General features: G+C 34.8%; 1 protein-coding gene across 40 annotated transcripts in view; it reads right to left on the bottom strand.

The window, feature by feature from the left end:
• Positions 1–20,286, bottom strand: part of ptprd.L (protein tyrosine phosphatase receptor type D L homeolog) — a 955,323-nt gene that overhangs the window by 570,718 nt on the left and 364,319 nt on the right. For all 40 annotated transcript variants that reach the window (XM_041563903.1, XM_041563907.1, XM_041563920.1 and 37 more), the window contains one exon: positions 15,670–15,712. The gene's annotated coding sequence lies outside the window, so the exon portion shown is untranslated. The remainder of the gene's footprint in view (positions 1–15,669; positions 15,713–20,286) is intronic.

Below are 20,286 nucleotides of genomic sequence, written 5' to 3'. Positions count from 1 at the left end.
TTGTGAGGGGGGACATAATAACACTTTACATGTGTAACCAAACCTGTGTGACCAAACCTATGATCATGCCTGATCATGAATTATTATTGATTGCCATTTTATATGGATTTTATAGTGGGCTGTTTTTAAAGCTAAGGATACAAAACAAACTGTAAAATGCATGTTTGTTTTACCAGGCGTCACCAATCATTATAAATGATTAAATATAATGTAACATGTCAATGGGGCCCCTTAATATTTAGAAAAACACAGCTTTTCCAAACTTGTTTTCCTTTAATATTTTCAACTACAAACTAAAATTTGACAAGTCTTTTAAAATAAAAATAGATATAAATACAGCGGTCACTTTGAAAAAAAACATACATTATTTTATTTAACTTTTTTGGGAAATAGAATACTTTTTTTACTCCTATGTTTCAAACTTTTTCTGTCAAGTGCTTCAAGATGACCTGCCTGCTGAAAAGTGAAAACCTCATGATTTATTGGGACAATTTGCTTTAATCTTCTATTGGATTGGAAGTTTTTTTTCCTGAGCTACATATGTGGTACATCAGAAGATTAGCGCAGCATAATTATGATGATTTTCCTTTAAGTATTCTAGCAACTGGCAATTAGCAAGGTATCTTGCCAGTTAATGTTCTGGTGGGAGAAGTTTGCTGGGGGGAAAACAAGCTGGGACTCTAATGACAATTTAATGTGCGAGTCAGTCACAATTTATTGAAGAAAAAACCTTCAAATTATGCTCTTTTACAAGAAAGCAGATGGAGAAATTTAACTTCAAAAGCATGCACAAATTTAAGTATAAAACTGTTACAATATGATGTCTCCTGATAGTTACGTTTTTGCACCATATGTTGTCGCTTTGCATTAGGAATGAATGTTGGTAAAGGATAGACAAGCAAGTCTGTCAAATAGTTTAGTCTCTACGTTATGAAAATACAATAAGGGAGGAATTTAGAGTATACCTGTATTTAAAGGTTACTCCTATAGAATAATGGTATAGGAGCTATTATCCAGAATGTTTTTAAATATTGGAATACCATACTTAAAAGCTACAACAAATTAAAAATGTTTTGCCACTATTACAGATTTATGTTAGCTTAGTTATAAGCAAGCACAAGGTATAGTCTATAGTTATAGAGAATGAGTAAATCCTTAAAAAATGAAGATCTGCTGTTGAAATATCACTCTATTGGATATTGTAGTTCTGTATTTTGGAGGTATCTGGATAGCAGATGTGTGCATACAAGATCTTTAACCCCAATACTATACTTTAATACTATATATAGTGTGTGTGTTTTTTTTCTGTGTGTGTTTGGCAAAAGCTTTCGAGCCTGAAGTATAACTGCTAAAGGTCATTGTGAAACATTGTATGAATGATGACATAAAACATGAGTTAATTTCCTTTATTTTGTTGATGAAGTGTTGCGTGAGTTTTATAATGGCATATAGAGAGATATTTCCCACTAAAATGATATGATAATCTCATTTAAAGGACATGTCAACCCCTACAACAAAAATGTTACCAGTGAAATGCCTCATAACATTGTTCACATACCAAGAATTCCAGTCCTTGAAAAGAGATCCGCTAAGCAGCTCTGTTGATTTCGGCTTCCTGCTTCTTTCCTGCACTATCTGCGTCTCTCCCCCCTCCCTTTGGAATGCGTGCTTTAGTTTGGCGATACGCACATGCGCACTTGTGTAAAATAATCTAGCACATGCGCAGTTGAGCTGAATAAGCTCCGGCAAAATCATCAAGCCGCATAATCATTGACCTCTGAAGACACGCCTGTGTCTTCAATCCACCAATAGAAAAATAGCGTTGGTGGTTGCTATAGGGACTTGATTCTGGCAAGCTTTAACTCTCCCCTCCCGCGCTTCTAGCACATATTTCTTCATGCTGACTGCAGCGAGTGAGCAAGAGCGGAGACATTAACTATCACACTGCCACCAGGATAACTATGTAAGTTATCAGCAAGTCCAAAACAGCATAGTTTGCTTAATGAAATCCTCCTTTTATTTTTGTACAAAGTTTGTATAAAGTTTTATTCAATCTGAAACCTCAGTGTAGAGGTCAGACTGGTGGGACTATTGGCACATGTGCAATGCTAACAGGAAGAGCGCAACACAGAAAAAATGGCCGCCGGGTTAATGAATGCGCAGGGAGGAGAACATTGCATCAGTGCAGGGAAGTGGAAGCGTTTTTTGAAGCGAAATTAATGCGGTTGAGCTGGGGTTAAGGTAGGCTACACAGGCATGATAAAAGTGAAAAACGGCTTGACATTTCCTTTAAAAAAGGCACACTAACAAAATAATGTGAGTGAAAAACAAATCTAATTTTTTTTATTCCTTCAGAATCCCCAAGTTCAATAAATCAGCCCCTATAGCTCTAAAAGGACTTGGAAAATATCGAATTTCTTGTTTCTGTGAGAAACAAAGTGCTTGCGGTAGTTCAGTAAGCAATAAGGAGTTTCAAATTGTAAAATTTATAAAGTGCACACTTGATAAAAAAAATCAATGTATAATGTGTTGTTTGGATGAAGATACAGTATGTATGTGGCATCCAAAATAATGAATTCAGTCCTTTGGTAGGACTGGTAGATAGATAGATAGATAGATAGATAGATAGATAGATAGATAGATAGATAGATAGATAGATAGATAGATAGAATGTCTGATACTGCAACAATTCTTTGGAAAAAACTCAAAACGCAAACTATCCTAAGTGGTATTTTCATCAATGGCTTCTAGAATGAAATTATTTTCATTTTGATGTTTATCAAGGATTCCACCTATGGCTGTACTACCATATGACATCAAAATACCTTGATTTCAGTCCCTAAAATACTTTTATATCTAGTTATAATATAAGCCATATTGTCTCTGTCCTACATCCATGAAAATGTTTTTGTATTTGTTTGTCTACAGATAGTCCAAGCCAATTCAGTACATGTGGGTTGCTTGTCCTTGATAATTCCTATAAAGTGAATTAATTTCCTTTCTAAGAAATGCCCATTATGAAACAAATAATGTTTTCTATACTTTGATTATTCTGAATGTCATTGACCCTTTCCTTGCATAAAAAGCATCATAACAGCAATAAACTTGACCCTGTAAAAAACATCTCTAGGTAAAATATGTACCTAAAATGTATGTATAATTTGAAATAATAAAAATTTGAACATGCTAGAAAGAATTGTGCTAGAATAACTGTTAAAAAGAACCTCGTGGAATATCAATAATTACATTTTGAAGTAGAATGAACAGTAATCATGTTAGACTATGCATATTGATTTATTTTGTCTGCCTGTATATGTGGTATAAATGCTTTTTCCCTTTCTCTGTGCATTAGAACTTCTGTTCTCAAAGCAAGCTGTCTTGTTGTAGGATGACTGCCTGGGAAGAGATAGTTGAATATACCTTTTTTATATGGAGTTGGGACATAGTTTTCTGGGAAAAGTTAGCAAAAATATTATTCCTCTTTTTTGTTCTGATTTTTTTTTCTATGCAAATAAATGTACTTTCCAACAACTACCAACTCCTGAATTTTGATGAATGCAGAATAACTCACATTTCAACAAACAGCCAACCTATACTGCACATGAAATTTTAAATCTTCGCTGTGATCTGGTTTATCTGGACAGAGGTAACATTTTCCCTTTTTTCCTTTTATGTATCTGAAGTTTTACAGTGAAAAACAGATTAAAGCAAGATGTTCTAGTTCCACACAAATATTGTATTTTTATGGAAGACCAAACAACCTAATTACATGAAGAGTTTTGCAACACTGAAATTAGGTTTTAAATTCATCCGAGATGAAAGAAAAGGTAATATAATAGCGCAATTACTTTTATTACCCTTATTTGTTTTTCAAACATCAAAAATGTTACATGGACGTTATTGAATTTATTTTCAAATATCCGACAGTTTGCGATTGTGCTTGATTAATTAAAACTGAAGTTTATCTATTGAATATCTATCGATCATCTGCTTATTTATATATCATCTGTCTGTATATATATATAGATATAATTTATCAGTTAAGTACTATGCCTCACTCTGCACTGTACAGCCAAACAAAGAGGGTGCAGCATACAGAGTGAAACACGGTTCTTTGTGCTTCATTCTAGGATCATAATGAGTTTTGTTCAAGGAACTATATGGAAATCTGACTGAGACAGGGGGCAGAGGAGGTGGTAGGTGGGCATCACATCAGTATCCCCTGCAACAGCTCCTTGCTTGTGCATAATATTTTACATGAAAGCAAGGGTGAAGTGAGATACCCAAATAGTTTTGGAGCTGTGTTATTAATGTCTGTCTGAGGCTTCATTGCACAAACAACATTGCACTATGCATCTTGCATCAGATTCTTAGATTAGGAATATTACATAAGGGTCAGGGCACACAGGCAGATTCAGGGAGATTAGTCGGCCGGTGACTAATATACCCGAACTGCCTCCCCTGCCTTCCTGCCGACTAAAATGCAAATTGCCGGTGGGATGGCACTCGATGCAATTCGCTTTCCGAAGTCGTCCGAAATTGCCTCACAAGGAAACTTCGGACAAGTTCAGAAAATGAATCGGGCCGAGTGCCACTCCACCCGGCGATTTGCATTTTAGCCGGCGGGAAGGCAGGGGAGGCAGTTTTGCGTGATTAGTCGCCCAGAAGAAAAGGAGATTTGTCGCCGGGCGACTAATCTCCCTGAATCTGCCTGTGTGCCCTGACCCTAAAGTGCACAGCACAGCTTGCACCAAACTAAACCATGAATGTGTATTCATGTGTTAAATCAAAGGGTTGCAATTAGTGCTGCATGCTTGCAACTCTGATGTCAATTTAAATTTACAATCTGTGACAGTATTTGTTATTTGAGATATACAAGCATAATTCAACTAATTTGAACAACCTAGAGCAAAAAAGTTGTGCAGAATAGACCAAATTAATCCCAAACAGTGTGCATAGTTGGTGTATACTAAACTCAAAATAGTTTTCTGAAAAAAATAACTCTACATAATTTTTGAAGTGTATCAAGGGATCAAGTTCCTGTAGAAAACTTTATTAATTTGAATTTGTGGTTTCGCAACTCGAACCTGCAGAATCATTTTTTTTTCCTTAAATAAGATATCATTCAAGCTGTGAGTTCATTTGAGTTAATTAGTTAATTTGATAAAATATCAACAAACAAAAAAATCAGTGGAGTATTTGAATTCAGTAAAATGGGATAACCGGTATGGGGTGTTAATCCTTTTGCAAGGGACAATACTCCATAACTGATTTGAATATTTGTGGGGTGCAAAGCGAAACAGGTAAATATATAGAACATTCTAAGGATATTGGAATTTGCTATATGGGAATGGGAATAAGTATTTGTATTAATTTACAAATAATGATCATGGCCACTGCCTCTGGGGCAGGTATTACACTTTAAGCTTCATTCATATGTTTTTAGATTATATTCATTACCTTGTAGCTACATGAAACTCTTGGTTGTAATTATATTTTTATGTTATGTGGGCTAAAGGAAAGTGAGCTACGTAAGTAAAAAACAGTTTAGGAAAGTGATTTAAAAAGCATATCCCACCTCTGCTTTTAACTCATGGAATTTTAAATAGGTTTAAACTGTAATAATAGCTCATAGAAATGTATTTTTCATGTAAATAACCAGCAAGGTGAATGTCATTATTCAACCCCCTAGAAACATCACAGTGTTTATAAACTGAATGAACTCTTGAATATTAAAAATTAATTCTCCCCGTTATTGTCTTTTTTTACATGTCAAGGTGCTTTCAAACCCAGTGAAATCTGATTTAGAATAATCTTTTGCTATGGAACTACTCTGTTTCCCTAAAGGAAATGCTTGGAGAGCATTATAACAATGCAAATGAAAAGGATTTTAATTTGCTAAAGCCATTAAAAGACCTTATGCAGAAAAAGTGTTTGAAGTTCAAATGAAAGACAGTATCTGAACAACATCAGTCCCCAGGAGAGCTCCTAGCAACTGGAAGTCACTCCAAAGGTTTTACAAATGTTTTCTTCAGCAAAGACTGCAAACATCATAAGGCCTTTTGTAAATATGTCTACTAGACTCTTTGTTTGAATAGAGATATTGAACGTCCTGTATTACTATTAAATACACAAGAAGATTATTCCTGATTCCAGTATTTGATCAATTTTTGTGTGGCATGGGATTTACTTACTTTATGAAATCATAGCAAAGATTTTCCATAGATTAATAAATACCTTGCATCTTAATTAATAGAAGGTCAAATGTAAAAGTGGTTGCTAACTTTCAAATGTTATAGTTTACATTGTACAGTCGTTTGGGTGAGCTCTAAGGTGCAATGTGAGCATTTATGTGTATTGTTGTGAGTCCAATTGAGCACTTTGATATCAGTAATTCAATTATTTTTTTGCCCCCCACAGTTAAAGTATTAAAACACAAACATTATCAAATTATGAACACAGTTATTTATATTAGCTAATTTACAAGCTATAAATGAATTTTCCTGATACCGTTATAGGATCTCTTATGTAGAAACCCGAAAACCAGAAAACTCTGAATTATGGGAACGGCCATTTTCGGTAGAATCCATTAACAAAAAAAATTATATATTTTTTATCGATTTCCCTTTTCTCTGTAGTCATAAAACAGTACATTGTACTTGATTATAACTACGCTGCATGAATTCATATTGGTGCAAAATCAATCCCATTGGGTTTATTTAACATTTGTTAATGTTTTGATGTTTTTAATGACTTTAAAGGAGAAATCAACCTGTAGGGAAAAAAACCCCTAGCCCACCCCAGGTTCGACCTCCCTCCCTCCTCCCCCCAGGCTAACTACCCCCCCCTCCGGGGAGAAGCCCCATACTTCATACTTACCCCTCGGCACCGATTCTTTCAGCGAAGTTCCATGCATCCATCTTCTGCGTCCTCGGTAAGATGACTGCGAGATTGACAATTTCTGTGTAATTTCGCACATGCACAGTTGCGAAAACTGCTCCAACTGCGCATGAGCAGAAATACCGATCTCGCAGTCAGCTTACAGAGGACGCAGAAGATGGACACGTGGAACTTCGCTGGAAAAATCTGCTGCGAGGGGTAAGTATGGAGTATGGAGCATCTCCCGGGGGGTAGTTAATCTGGGGGGAGGAGGGAGGGGGTCTACCTGGGGTGGGGGGTATGGGTTTCTTTCAGAACAGGTTGAATTCTCCTTTAAGATATGGTGATTAAAATTATGGAAACCCCAAGTCGGATAATAGATCCTGTACTTGTAATGGATTATTATAGAGTAGTAAACATCTACCATATACTGTAAATTGTAAAGAGGCACCACATTCTTCTCCTTAAAACTGTTCTCATTCATGACATACCAAATTATGCCTGGAGAAACATTGTTCTACTAATACAGAACGTTCAGGCTAAGCACAAGTGGTTTTACAAACAGACATTTGCATTTTGACAATGAAGTTATACATAAATTAAATGAATGTATATTTTAGTATTTTTCTATGTATTACTTGCCTCATCAGTAAGTAACTCTTATTATTGTGTAGGCAACAAAAAGTAAGAAAGTGTTTAGAAGAATTACACAAAAAAGCTGATGTATTTCATTCTTCTGAACTCATGCCTTAGGGATTATTTATCAAAGATAACTTTTTTATACCACGAATGAACTTGAATGAACTCACAACTGGAATGGTGAGGAAAAGACTTGATTGGAAAAAACTCAAAAAAACTAATTGCTCAAGTTTACAGCAAAAAAACTTGAATCACTGGAATTGATTACGTTTTTGGGCAAAACCCTCCAAAAAAACTCATCATGAAGACTATTAACATCTTCAAATGGTTAAACAGACCTCTGCCATTGACTCCTACATGACCTTGACATGTTTTAGATGGTTTTTTTTGATTTTAGCTATTTCCAGGGTCGGGGTATAATAAATCTCGTAAATTCAAGTTATTTTAAAATAAACTCGAAAAAAAAAAATTTTGTAAGCTGAAAATGTGAGTTTTCACCAAAAAAATAACATTGAAAACTCAAATTTTCGTGGAAAACACAATTCTTACCTTAATAAATAACCCCTTAATAGTTTCCTTTTCTTTTGCTTTCCTTTCTTCTAAAAAGATGACACACTTGTCTTTTTGTGATGAAATAATTGAGGAAGGGTATGAGTGTATGACTATATTTTGGGGAAGGCGAGCAGGAGTTTGAAAGGTAGCTTTCCTGAACCTTGAAACTAGAGAGTGAGCAAAGATGCAATTTTCAGCACAATGCATATATAAATTTTACTAGTTATTTTGCTTTGGTTTAATTTGCCCACAAAGCAGAAGTGATTCATGTATAAAGAGATACACTCATCAATAACCAGATTTATGAATATTCAAATGGATTAATCTTTATGGATTTCCAGCAGTTACAAATTTACAACATTTATTATCACTTTCCTGTGTGTCAAGAAATATTTTAACACATCTGCTTTATCAAAGCAGTTCCCCTTGTTTAAAAGTGCAAAATAGTCTTACCTAATGCAACTGCTTTAGTCCATCCAATGCAGTTGTTTTCTGTTGAGTAGTGGTGGGCAAATTTCTCCCGTTTCATTTTGCAGCTAAATTTGCGAATATCCCATTAAATTCAGTAGACATTTGTGAAACTGCAAAATTTACTCCCTTGTCAATTTTGGACGTGCGTCCGAAAAATTGCTCGCATCAATTTCGACACGGCATTAAAGTTAATTTTGATGTGATCGACTTTTCAGATGCCCGTCCAAAATTCCCGGGAGTATTAGGAATTTATTCGCCAGCAGAAAAATTTGTAATTCGACTTAAATTTGCAAATCCAGCAAATTTATTTCAGTATTAAAATACCGAATAAGAATGAGCTTTATGTTAAACTGTTTAGCGACTACTGAATCAGTGGTAGATCATTTTGGAGAAAATGATTTGTGATTTGAAATTGATCATTATTTTTATTATAAAAATAACAAAGTCATATGTTTGGCTCATACTCTCAACTTACTCCAGCAAAGTTCATTTTAAGTGCTTTCAGAACGAAAAAGCACATTTTCAGACAAGAAGATATTGCTTGGAGTAGCACAGGCAAAATCTGCGTGCATCACCACCTTGACAAATATGCCCCATTAGCTAAATTTATGCTTTCTCTTTTTTAAGGACATGATATTGGAAAACAGTGAACACAGAATAACATGCATTTATTTGTTTAATAAGGGATTAAAAGTATACATTATGTAGCATGAAATAAAAGCACATAAGTTTTTTAAATTAAGTTGCAATAATAGGGCATATCAGGGTTAGACTGGGCCTGAACACTAGGAAAAACCTAGGTGGATCCCAGCCCTTGCAGCTGCAACCCCAATAGCAGAGGCAAGGATGTTAAAGGTTTGCAATACACTGTGCATGTGTGTGGGGGACACTGGAATATATTTGGAGACAAATGTTGCCAGAATTTGTTGGCTAATTACTGTGTATGTAACTAGACTACTGCTACTTGGCCTTCAACTGTAATCAAAATGGAATCTGTAAACTCCTCCCTTACAAATGACTGGATGCAGTTTAATTTGAACATTTCTGGGGTTTGACTAATGCAAAGTTCTGATATTGTGACAATGTCATAAGATTGTGGTTGTGATGTGCCACAGAAGCCTTTTATAGACAGAAGAGAATACAGAAGGGTATACATTATAACTGTTAATAAGGTATAGACATTGGTTCTATTCTATTCTTGGGAATATACTGATTTTACAGTGAATCGCAAGTAGGGTGGCAGCTCAGAACAGATTAAATGGACTGGTAGGATTGTATCTGATGTCAAATTCCTTGTTTCAAAACATCACTTAATATCCACAGAATGAATGTTGGAAGGTTATACAAAGTTAAGTATCTAGGCACTTGTTTCACTTGCTCTGTGTATAATAGAAGAGTATGTGCATAGTGATAATGAAAGCAAGATCTAATGGTGCATGATATCTGTAAAGTTATAAATGTGCTACTTGATAAAATAATGTGGTGTATTAACTTATAATGAGCATGCTGTGCTGTATAGGGATGCTGAATGTAACCTTTTAATGGGTAAGAAGATGCCCATTATAATCATGTGGCAAACTAATGAGCACACAGTTTAATGATGCAAGCTCTATGTACTTTTTACACTGAACGTTTTGATATGCATACATATAATAAGCACAGTGTGCTGTTTTTCTATACTGAATTTAAGCATGCAATAAACATGTAGTTTCAAATAGTAAAACCTTAAGCAATGCCACCACCTAATCATGTCTAATTGCATCACATGTTTTCACATTAAAAAGTAAAATTCTGTGGCTACTGACTTTACAACCACAGCACATATTGGCTATAATATCTATGATATAATGTCAATGTAATGACCCTAAAGCAACAACCCCTCCTGTCTTTATTCTTGCAAGCTGGTAGTCTGGGCAGAAGACACTAATGAAGGCAATACTTACCCAGACTAAATTTTTTTCAGAAAGGTACTGTATTTCTGTATTACGGTATTTCTACCCAGGCATCTAAACTGCCTTCCAACCTTTGGGAATACTTTTCTTACTATAAAAGGTCATCTGCTAGGTACACTTTGGAAGAGTAACATAATAGAAAAGCCTAAAAAATGCTGATGAAGATTGTCCAATATCTGTCAGCAGATGAAGAGTTAACCTCCCAGAATATGGTGTTAAATGGTGTAGATGTTTGAATCAGTTATGCATTACTATGGTGTTATTGCACCATGCCAACTATAGGTTTTCTCCCTACATGCTGTGCATTGCATTAACATATGAGCTAAAAAAACATAACAAGAACCCCCCATAGTGAAAAAAAAGGCACATTTTTTAAGTGAAATGGGTCAGATTCCTCCATCTCTAGAACAGACTTTATTAATCCATCCTACTGTACATACAGTTGAAAATAAGAAACATATTCAACTCTATAAATTCATATTAATGTTTTTAAAACTCCATTTCAGATTGTTGCAGTGGTTTGAGATATCAAATATATTTCCTTGGATATATGTCACTTTTCTTATCAAGTACATTGTTTTTTTTCCAAAAGTAATTTTTCTTGGTTTTAACAGAAATAAAAAGAAAAATTACAAGGTACATGTATAAACATTGCATACAATGTACAAATGTTTATAATAACTTAAGTAAGTGCAAGGTTTCACACAATCTCAAAGTCAATCCTTACAGTCTAATTGCTATACATAGCATCAGCTAACTGAACATTGTCATCAGAATTATTATGTATCCTATTCAACCAATATTTCCAATAGCTTTGCACTTTTTCAGAGTTTTCCAAATTCTTTTGATACATAATTTCCATCCACGCTTGATTGTCAACTCTATTTATAACCTCCTGGAACTGTGGATCTTGCACGCCTTTCCAATTCTTGGCTATTGTATATCTTGCGGCTGTTAAGATGTGAGAAACTACCACGTTACTACCATATGGCAGGGATTCCATATTTAAGTTAAGGAGCGCCAAATCTGGACTGAGTTTAACCATTTGTGGAAATATTGACTGAATAAGATCCAAGACTTTATTCCAGAAGCTTTCTATGATTGTACACGTCCACCACATATGCATGGTATCAGCTTTTTGGCCACACTTCCTCCAGCACAGGCTAGAGTTTACATCATCAATTTTTGCCAGTTGCATTGGGGTTAGATACCATCAAAACAACATTTTCCTGCTAATTTCAATATGATTAATACATTTCGTAGCTCTACCTGGCCACTTCATTGCAGCTTCCCATTGTTCAGATGAGTATTCCCTATTCAAGTCTTTTTCTCATTTCATAAAAGAGCTTCCTTTAGCATTGTTTTGTGCTGCAGTCAATAATTTGTAACATAAAGATATTCCTCGAAATTTCCCATTTAAATAAAATTGAAAGGTACTTTTTGCCTCTTCTTTTTTTATTAAAAATGGGTAAATTATATTTCTCAGTTGCAGGTATAAAAGGAAATGATGTTTATTTACCAAAAATGTATCTCATATTTGTTGAAAAGGCCATAGACCACTGTCATCTGAAATATCACCAATTGTCAAGATGCCTTTAGCTTTCCACCCTAGTAGTTCAAGTGACGGCACAAGTGCATATACGGAGTCAATAGTTATATCTCTAGAATTATGTTTCCACCAATGATTTTGTTTTGTAATTTCTCTCCATATTTGACACAGGTAAGTAGTTGTTGATAATGCTTGAAAAGTACATTCTGGTCTTATAGGTATAGCTCTTAGAGCATTATTAACTGTGGTACCCTTTTAAGTGGAATTTTCTATATCTAGCCAAAGTTTTTGGGTATCATTTTTCCAGCACGCTTTACTAAAATCTAGAGCTGTTGCTTTCATATACGCTTCCAAATTAGGCACACTCATACCCCCTTGAAAGACAGGTCTATACATCTGATCCTTCTTTATTCTAGGTCTTTTGCCTTTCCATATTAACTCCTGGAAGATCTCTTGTAGCTTTTTAAGTATATCATTAGGAATTTTTAAGGGAATTGTCCTCATTAAATATAGTACCTTCAGAAGAAGCATCATTTTAGCTGTATTTATCCGTGCTATCCATGAAAATTCTGTTTTATTATAGGATTGAGCTTCAATTTTCAAGTTATTACACAATTTACTATAATTTGTCTCCATCCTCTGTGCTACTAGTGCTGCTAGAAGCAGGTACAACACCTATTATACAAAGACATTGTGGGCACATTTGCACATTCTTCCTTGTCCCCCATCTGTTGAAATGAGTACAACAATCTGACCATGAATATATTTATTATTTTTCAACTCTTTTAAATAAATTGCAAATGAAAACTGTAAGTGAGGGTGGTCAGCTAAGGACACAAGATAGATAACATTGTTTGAAAATTATACTCTTTGGCTCTTTGTAGCAACGTGGTTACTGCCTTGGGTAACCCCATACTTATAAAACCAAATACTTCTATAAACCAAAACTGCAATCTGTATCCATTGTACACCTGATCAGGACTGGAACATGTGGATTTTGGCCAGCTATCTATTTTTTGACATGCCAGATATACTGATTAATAATTTAACTGAATGTTTATGTAATATATAAAACATGCCTTGTCCCAATACGCTTGTATTATCACTACCCATGCCAGATTGTTACTAATAACACATGTGATTTGTCACTGAACATAAACTTTTCAACCTATGTCTGTGCAGTATAGTCTGCTGAAATTCTACACTAGAGATTGCCACAGTCTGCTAGAGTAAAATATCACCTCTCTCCATTTCAATTTCTCTCTGTCAATTTCTATGGCATTTTTAAAGGTGTATTTATCAAAGGATATGCTTTTACTTTCACCCATGGGTAAATACTCTTTTAAAAATCCCACAGAAATGAATGGAGAGAGGCGGAATTTCACTCTAGTGGACTGTGGTGATCTCAGATTTCACTCTTTGATAAATATACCCCTATTTCTCTTCCTGTATACAGTGTATCTTTTATTTGACTACATTGGTTTTGCATTTTTAACTTCTTCTATCAATCCTATCCTACCTCTCCTTTTCAAGATTATACCCACCGAATGTATTCTTTAAATCATGCAATAGTTAAACTTGGGATAATCCATATATCTTTCCTGTTACTCTATACATAAGCATCATAGCCATCTTATTATTAATATTATTTTATGATGTCTGTTATTTTGAATTTTATTTTGTCCCAGTAAAGTAATTCACCATTTAATTGTTAATTGTTGTCCCTTGCACCAGGATTATAAGGGGCAGATTTATCAAAGGTCAAGTTCGAAGTTAAAAAAAAAACTTCGAACTTCGAATTCAAAAAGACCAACCAAATGGTGTCTAAGTTTTTTAGGGTCGAAGTGGGCCTACTTCGAATTGTACGATTCGAAGTAGCGCTACTTCAATTCGAAGTTTTTTTAACTTCGACCTTCGATCTCCCAAACTCCCCCAATTGCCTCCATACAGGTTCATAGGCTAAAACAGCACTTCAGCAGCTTTTGGGTGGCGAATGGTCAAAGTCGAAGTTTTAAACAGACAGTACATGATAAATTTCGATATTCAAATTTCAAAGTTTTTTTCAACTTCGAATCGAAGTTGAACTATTTGATGGTCGAAGCACCCAAAAATTACTTCGAAATTCGAAGTATTTAACTTTGAACCTTCACTTCAACCTTTGATAAATCTGCCCCTTAGGGCAGTTAAAAACATTGAATTTCAAAGTAATTTTTGGGGACTTCGACCATCGAATAGTCCAACTATAATTCAAAGTTGAAAAAAACTTCGAAATTTGAATATCGAAATTTATCATGTACTGTCTGTTTAAAACTTCGACTTCGACCATTTGCCACCTAAAAGCTGCCGAAGTGCTGTTTTAGCCTATGGGGGACCTTCTAGAACCTGTATGGAGGCAATTGGGGGAGGTTGGGAGATTGAAGGTCGAAGTTAAAAAAACTGGAAGTAGGCCCACTTCGATCCCCAAAAGATTTCAACCACCATTCGGTTGTTCTTTTTGAATTCGAAGTTCGAAGTTTTTTTAACTTCGACATTTAATAAATCTGCCCCTAAGGGTTTATGCTCATGCATAAATAATAGATCTGTAGTTAGTATTCAAAAACTCTATAGTTTGAGAGACCTTAAATACCTGCACTCAAATGTGTTTGATTGCGAGGTGCATGTTTAATTCTAGATATACAGTCAACTTGGAATGAACGATTATATATATAAAATCATATTTTCACCACAGTATGTCTTGTCAAGTGCTTAGTTTCAGTAGTTTGTTCAGTAGTTTGTGCTTAAAAAAGTGTACATTTAAAACTTGAAAATAAAAAAAATGATATGCTTAAATTTGCTGCTTGCATGCTTCTAAATATTCTGATAGTAAAACCCTTGCTACTGTAAAGGTTGTGTTATTGTTAGTCAAACAGTATATATATTTTTGTGGCTGATTTATCAGCATTTGAATTCTTACTGCAATTCATTTTTTTTTTTAACTACATAAATTCATGTAGAATCAAAGGAAGTTTGTAGACCCATTTAAAATAATATACAAATTTGATTAATTAGATTTTTCCATGGCTTTGTTCATTTTTTTGATTCAAAATTTGTAACAACTAAGCAAACATCCGAGTGTGTAAAATTCTGAATTCATTTTTGAGTTATTTCAACTTAAAAACATTCAGAAATTTTAATTTCTGTCTTTGAAAATGTTCTAATCTTAGACACTTTTTTAAGTTGAAAAAACTTGAAAACTCACCAAATGCGCATATGAGCTTATTTATGAAACAACTTGATTGACTAAATGCCTTCCAACATTTTACAACAAATTAAAAAAACTAAAAAAAAAAATTGAAGTGAAAAAATTGCAAAAATGTTGGCTGGGACAACAGTGACTTGTTGGATCCCAAATATTTGCATTGAAGTTTTTTGCACTTAATAAAGCTTGAAAAATCGAGTTCTGGTAAGTTAGATTCAAGTTTATGAGTTTTAGCTCAAAAAACCTTGAATCGGTGTAAAAACTCAAATTCAAATCAACCCCCTTTTGTGTTTTCCGTGTGCCCTGGATAAAGTAAAATTTAATTTATTCAAAATCACTTGGGATCATCAAGACTATATTTAATATGTTTTAGCAAGCATCCTACTTACGTGTCTCTAGGGAACATCCTGTTGTTGCAGTCTCAGGGTAGATCTAAAATATATATAAAATATATTATTGGTTTTACTTACATACAAATACATTTCCAAAGTCAGCAAAGGAAAATGCAAAAACACGATTTAAATAAGCCTGAAGCACAGCAAACACCAATTAAAAATCTAAAGACATTAAAATACAAAATATTTAGCTGTCAAAATAGCTTTTTGTATTTTTTTAATTAAAATATGTAATGATGAGTGTCAACAAAATAGCGTTACACAAGTAAATTAAAAAAAAAAAACACAAATTTTCTTTGGTTTATCCAGCGCAAATCATGATGTCAAGACAACTTCAGGGATATCTGCCATTGACTTCTACATGACCTCCACAGGCTTGAGATTTTTTGGATTCGGATTTTTAGTAGCTTTGGGGTATGATAAATCTCTAAAAATGTAGTTTTTCCTCTAAAAACCTTGACCAATAAAAACCTGAAGTTTGATAAATGGTCCCCTATGTGTTTGCCATGTCAATGTGACTGCCATGGTTGCGGTGTCTGAAATAGTATGATGTGCAATTCATTAGAAGAATGTGACAAACATAATGGGAGCCATGGAAACACATACAAGTCAGATGTTATTTCCAAGGCTTACTTGGTCCAACCATCCTTGGCATCCTAATTGTATATAGCAAAACAGATATTTTAGTGAAAGGCATGAGTTAAGTGGATTGTGTATAGATACAGTTAATGGTATTTTAAAGAACACACCTTTTGTTAGTAAATTAGACCTTAAATGGGTTTACAGAATGAGTTTTACATTTCTAATTCTGATTTGAGAGATCAATAGCAAAAAGTATATATTTCACTTATTATACCATCCTAATAGCACTTCCTCCATGAACCAATGGACTTCCATCCATTGTAGATCTACAAATTATTCAGCTACAGTATAATGTCATGGTCAGCACCCTAAATTCAGAACCAATGCTAAGCACCCTGTTCTCGGCTCTTGCTTCCACCTTTAACAGCCTCCTTTCACCTCGGGAGGAGCCCTCAGCTAATTGGATGCCACCAGGTCTTAAATAAGAGAGGTGCCAAGCGAAGGGTTCTGGACTAGCAAAGGGGCACGACGTTCGCAGAAGTCTTTTGGGCAGAAGGTCGCAGTACAAGGCGTAGACAGAAAAGCATAGACAGGTCAGCCCGGGTCGAGGCAGGCAGAATACAATCGGAGTCAAACAGGCAAGGGTCAAACCAGGAGATCAATCAGAAGGGATACGGAATAGGAAAATCGGTTACCAGGCAGGGTCAGGATTGCAGAAGTGAAAATTGTCCAAAAACAGGCAGGGGCCACAACAGATATCAGATCACAGAAGCTATACAGCACAGAGGGACCAGGAAATGCACGAGGAAACAGATCCTATAACGGGCAATGATCTAAAGCCCAAATGCGCCTTTTAAACATTTTGAATTCCGCACGCCAGCGCAAATGCGCCTATAAAGGGAGCAGAGGCGTGCCGTGCGTGCCCTAAGAACCGGCAACACCAGAGGAAGAGGACGTACCTCGCGGTGGGCGTCCCTGCCGACCCCTTCCCAATAGACCACCACGGTAAGCTATTACATATAACCTGCTCTGTTTACAGATGCAGAAGACTAATGGGCGTATTCATGTGTAATGTTAGCCGTTTTTTCTACATTGAATACAGAATCAGAATATAAAAATTTCAATAGAAAAAAATGAATAGCTTACTTTATTTCACATTTTCGGGGATTGATAAATTCTAAAAACTTGCTTTAAAAAAGTGCCTTAAAATTAACATAGTTGGTTCTTATTGACGTCTACATGAACTCGATAGCTTTTAGATGGTGAAGTTTTACATTTGAGCTTTATGCATTTTTGATTTATAAATTTTGTTTAATTTCGAATGTTTCTAAATCATAGAGCCCAAGATTCTAAAAACAAACCCTCTGTGGTTAAGATTAAATCATTCAATAGTAGTAAGTGTTTGGAACCTATTCAACTGTGATGTCTCACAAAATACTGTTGAACTACAATTCCAAGCATCTCAAGAAATTCATTTTTGAGGTGCATGGGATTATACAAACCTCGCCCTTCTCCAGATTTTTCACACAGAGTAACTAAACCGATAAGCCTGGACACATAGTTTTTAAGTGTAAAAACACTACTACTGTTTCAATGTAAAATATCTGTTGGTTTTATTTTCGCAAAAAGTTAAGATTAATATTTGTTAGTAACAGCCATAACATGAGATCTGAATAATCAGAAGGTTACATGCTAATCTATAGATTCTTGTTTCAGCACTATCAAATCATTCCTATATTAAAGTGTTAGCTAACCTTGAAATTGACTTTGAGTATGAAGTAGATAACGATACTAAAATCCAAATTTATCTTATTAAAAAAAACAACAACCAAACTCCCATGCTCGATCGTGGAAAAACTTGACCAAATCAAGCGAAACCAAAACGCTCACGTTTTTCGGGCCTTTTCCCCGAATCACTAAATCGAATTTTTTTTTGAGTTTAACATTCGGCTTTTAATAAATAACCCTCTAATAGTGATGGGTGAATTCATCCCATGTCTCGCTTCGCCGAAAAATTCGTGAATTTCCCATGAAATTTGCAAAATGGCGGAAAATTCGCAAAACACGAATTTTGACACCTGTGTCAATTCTGACGTTCACGTCAATTTTGACACCTGAGTTAAAGTCAATGGGCATCTGATTAATGTTGACGCGCAACTGTTTTGACATGAACAACTTTTCTGACATGCATCCTAAAATTTTTGATGCTGCCGAATATTCGCTGCAGTTTAGCGAATTTAGCAAAACACGGCAATTCACCACAAATTTGCACCTGCTAAATTTATTCGCCCATCACTACCCTCTAGGACAATGCATTTGATCTGCATTTTTACAAAAAAAAATTTCAATTTTTTATTCTACAACTCCCAGGCTTATAATTTCAACTGCTATCTGGTTGCTAGTGTTAATCTAGGGAATTTTCAAGAAATTAGAACAGAAAATGAACGTGAGAGGGCCTGAAAAGAAAAGAAAATTAAATTAATAATGAAAAAATTAAAGCCTTATAGACTTAAAGTCTTGCAGTCTTTTTTTTGGGGGGGGAGGGGGGTGGGTTGCAAAAAAACACACCAACCATTTTCAATTGCAGGCTTGTACAGCTTGCTCTCCAGTCCATCTACATTTCATAAGGTGAAGTGGACAAAACCACTGTTGATGGAGCACCTAAACTTTTTTAACCAAGTGGCATCAAATGTACTGCAAGATGATCCACTATCATGGTGTGATGAGGGTCAACCTTTTACCGTACTACTACTAAAAAAGACTTTTCAATGACCAGTACATTTATATTGATTATCATTAATAAGGTCTTCTTATTGTTATACTGTAATGTTATATTTTACCTGTTTATTTCCATGATGGAATTGTGTGGTAAAATCCGAGATTATGCCTGAGATATCTTTTTAGTCCTGTCAAAGTTTCCCATTTTCCTCACTAATAAAGCTATGCACCATTACATTTGCAATCATAATTTTCTGTCCTTCTGACTTTGCTATTACTACATTATTTTTGGAATGCCTTCTGTTCCACTGAACCAAGTTGCTTTTTCTGATGACATGCTGAAAAAACATGAAGCACAGTATGACACGTTTTGACATGGGGCAAGCGCACAGCACGAGTTCATTGTTTTTATGAAATTACTTCCCATTTTGATTGCTTTTTTTTTGCTTCGTATTTCCTATTTGACTTCAGTGATCTGTGTTTTTTTCATTCAATCTTCCAAGCAGTCCCATGACATCATACTGTGACTTCAAATGCCTGAAGCTGTAATTGTTTACTGTTTCTATAATTTCCTTATGAAACAGAAAATGTATTTTCTAAAGAAATTATTTAAGTATATATATATATATATATATATATATATATATATATATATATATATATATATATATATATATATATATATATATATATGCTGTATTAAGCAACCGCACTCTGTACACCGGACTTCTTGTTATTGTTTGCGGGTGCAGGGTCAATTGTTTTCATATGCAGAAGTAGTATATAGACCCGCACACCAATGTTTCTTTCCAATAAAGTGTTTATTTAGTACATTAATCCGACGTTTCGGCCCACATTAGGGCCTTTTTCAAGGATCCTTGAAAAAGGCCCTAATGTGGGCCGAAACGTCAGATTAATGTACTAAATAAACACTTTATTGGAAAGAAACATTGGTGTGCGGGTCTATATACTACTTCTGTATATATATATATATATACATACATAAATTGTTGCCATATAATAATTAAGCATGACATTATGTTTTATCCTGCTTTTCTATCCTGTTTTATCATTGCATACATTATACAAGTATCTAATGCTTTACAAAAAAAGAGGCAATATACGGTACATTTCATTTTGTAAGGAGTGGGAAAATGTAATTACTGTTATATTATGTTCAGCCACCAGGTGGCATTATTGGGAAGGGGAATGCCCCATGGAGAAGCTATAAAAAGGGAAGCAGAGTGAGGTACCTCCTCTTTGACTGATAAAGAAAACTCTAGTAGTTTATGTGAGGAGAATACATGTTCG

Source organism: Xenopus laevis, chromosome 1L, assembly GCF_017654675.1.
Source record: "Xenopus laevis strain J_2021 chromosome 1L, Xenopus_laevis_v10.1, whole genome shotgun sequence".
Lineage (NCBI taxonomy): Eukaryota > Metazoa > Chordata > Amphibia > Anura > Pipidae > Xenopus > Xenopus laevis.
This window is presented reverse-complemented; position numbering and strand designations above follow the sequence as displayed.